We start from the raw sequence: 3,035 nt of genomic DNA, 5'->3' as shown, positions 1-3,035 counted from the left end.
TGTCCTCTCACACCTCGAATGTTAGCAGCTATTCCCATCATGTTGACAATAGCAAATGGTGGAAATAGGTCCTCATCCACCACCATGGACTCTTCCTTTATTGGGAATTTCAATATGCCCTTGTTGATCCGATTGTGCACCATATTCTTCAAGGCCTAATAATTGTTGGTATTGTGGCTCCAAGAATGATGGTATTTGCAACATTCCTTATCCCTACGTTCTTTCCTGAATGGGATTTTATGACTTGCGGGCAACGAGATAGATCTCTCCTTTAACAGGTAATCAAAAATATCCTTACTCTCAAAGGTGTTGAATGTATATTGTATTGCATTGGGTCTCTTTAAAGCTTTAGTAGTAGCCTTCTTTATTAAGGCCAAACATATGTAATCTCTTACATTCTTTAATTCTGCTACAGCCATATCAAGCTCACCAAACTATGTACTTGTCACACCCCAATATAGAGGGTGACCGGCACGGGTGTGAACCATTCTCACATTCCCGTAAGCCTCTAAATGAACATTTATTTCATTTCATTTTTTCATTTTTTTTTATTTTTCAAGAAAGGCAAAATTCAATCAAATAATATGGGAATTAAAATAACCTTTTTTTGTTTTTAAAAAAGTGTTGACATATTTGTAAAAATTTCGGCAGAACCTCCCCTGTAACTAGATCTCTCGAAAATTCTACAACAAAAATTTTTACAACTAATAGTATAAGTCAGGAGCATAGCTCCTTCCAGCCAGCAACCAATATACAGGCAACAATAAGATTCATCAACAACCTATGTGGAGCAGCTACTCTTTCTTTCAAATTAAAAGACATACATACTATATATTTACATTAAAGAAACAATACCAATCAAAAAGGTCCACCCACTGTAGCTAGTTGCCCTTTAGAGGTCGATGGTGGGATCAGCGTCAGCTAACAAATCTGAGGCCAAAATAATTTTTCGGTGAATAGCATTCCCAAAAATTCTTAAAATTTTAATCAATAATCTCTAATAATAGTATCAAATAGTTAAAACAATTTCACCAAAATTTATAAACATGTAAGTCCTGACCATTTTTATAAAATAAAAGTAAATTAAAAACAAGTTATGTTATCATACTAAAAGAAGTCAATCTGCTCTCATATAACTCAAAACGATACCAATTACTAGTCAAAATCGGGTAAATTTTAAAAACACATATTAATTAACATTTAAATTTCTGAGAACTCAACAGAACAGGTTACAAACGTGAACACATAGTTCACGAGGGTAAATAACCAAACGCGGCTCAGGCCACGAAATCAAACGTGGACACACCAGTCCACGAGGGTAAATAACCGAACGCAGCCGTAGCTACGAAACAAACGTGGACACACAGTCCACGAGGGTAAGTAACCAAACGCAGCCGAAGCTATGAAACAAACGTGGACACACAACCCACGAGGGTAAGTAACCAAACGCGGCTCAGGCCACGAAATCAAACGCGGGTACGAAGCCCACGAATACCAAACGTGAGAATAAAACTCACGAAACAAACTAGCTAGTGTTTAACCACAGCGCGCTACGGGCTAACGGAACTGCCGTTAGCAACAGTGTTCTGTTTTGAGTCCTCTTAAAAATCACATTTCAAACATGCGAGAAGAATAATTACTGCTATAATAAGATTATCATTCTCAATACCAAACTCGCATGAACTATTTCAATTCTCAAAATTTGTGAAAATCATATTTTGTGGCTAATATACCAAACTTGCAATAATTGAATAGCCACTACATTCCAAAGCTTAACAACCATACAAAAATACTTTCATCAATCTTGAAAATACATTTTTGAGAATAATAAATGCACGTATCATAACTCGTTTGTCCTTCATTGATATTTCATAATTTTCAAAATTAATATAATTCGTAAGAATAAAATAATTCAGAAAAGGGCTATTGAAAATAAATTAAATGGAATGCTATTCACTTACTCGTCAGAACTTCAAATTCTTAAGGATATCCTTTCTTTTAATTCTGATCAGGGTCTCCTTCTTTCTCACCCCCTATCATGAAAAAAATCATTTCATAGATTCCAATCTTTAGAAATAATTCCAAATTAACCATCCTTATCTAAAATTTAAAGCTAAATTTATGATTTGAAATCAGTCCAAGTATTATCACTAATTCAATCACTTTCCTTGGTTATACAACTACAATATTCATTTAATTTAAAACACTCCTTTCTATGTATGCACATGTAATCACAAGGAAGGATGAATATCTAAAATTTCAACCCCCAACCCACATTTATCATATATTATTACTAAGTTCAAATGGGTTTCTTGCTTAATTTTAATTAATTTTATTTTATTTTATTTTATTTTTTTTGGTCTTCTCTCTACGTATCAGTACAGGTGACAGCAGAAAAATTTGAAGCTTCCATAACTACACATAACCGAGAAGTAATAGCAAGGCACACACACTAACTTCTGCGTTTTCACGTACACACACAGCACTTATATTCTTTCGCACAGCAACAAAAGCTTACATGCACAACTCAGCAAAATTAATGACACAAAGATTGAAACTCCTCACCTCAACTTGACTGACCCAGGCAGCGACGGACAGCAAAGGAGGAAAAAGAAGGTCCTTAAATACTGAACAGAGAAGAGAACCGACGCTGCCACACGTTATGGAAGGAGAAAACAAAACTTGCAGAAAAACAGGGGATGTACGCCAATCTCCACTCACCAGAAGGAAGAGAACCGAATCAGCTGAGACAACCCAGCCCTTGACAGCACATCAACTTCTCCGGCGACTTAGCTTCTCATTCTGATAGTAAATCGAACTTGAGCGACGCAACCAGAACAGCAGACGAAAAGAAAAAAAAACAGAGACAGGAAATATGACAGTGAACCTCTTGGATGCTACAGAGCTGCAACATCCTCCACTCTCATAAGCGGCCACCAAAAAATAAGAAAGGGAATCGAGGCACAGAAAAACGAAGAGAAGAAGTGCACCAACCTTCCAGACTTCTCTACCACTTTCTCATACTCTGTAAAACC

At 36.1% G+C, this 3,035-nt stretch overlaps 1 long non-coding RNA gene across 1 annotated transcript; it reads right to left on the bottom strand.

Annotated features, from left to right (window-relative positions):
• Nucleotides 1–1,961: 1,961 nt before the first annotated feature.
• LOC129290677 (uncharacterized) lies at nucleotides 1,962–2,787 on the bottom strand. The gene is made up of 3 exons (XR_008588496.1): nucleotides 2,722–2,787; nucleotides 2,566–2,627; nucleotides 1,962–2,033 (listed from the first exon to the last, which is right to left on the bottom strand). It is a non-coding gene; the product is annotated as an uncharacterized LOC129290677 (long non-coding RNA).
• Nucleotides 2,788–3,035: the final 248 nt, after the last annotated feature.

Source organism: Prosopis cineraria, unplaced genomic scaffold (assembly GCF_029017545.1).
Source record: "Prosopis cineraria cultivar Desert tree isolate PC_DT_omini unplaced genomic scaffold, ASM2901754v1 PC13, whole genome shotgun sequence".
Taxonomy (NCBI): domain Eukaryota; kingdom Viridiplantae; phylum Streptophyta; class Magnoliopsida; order Fabales; family Fabaceae; genus Prosopis; species Prosopis cineraria.
The sequence above is the reverse complement of the archived record's forward strand: the minus strand, read 5'-3'. Positions and strand labels throughout refer to the sequence as shown.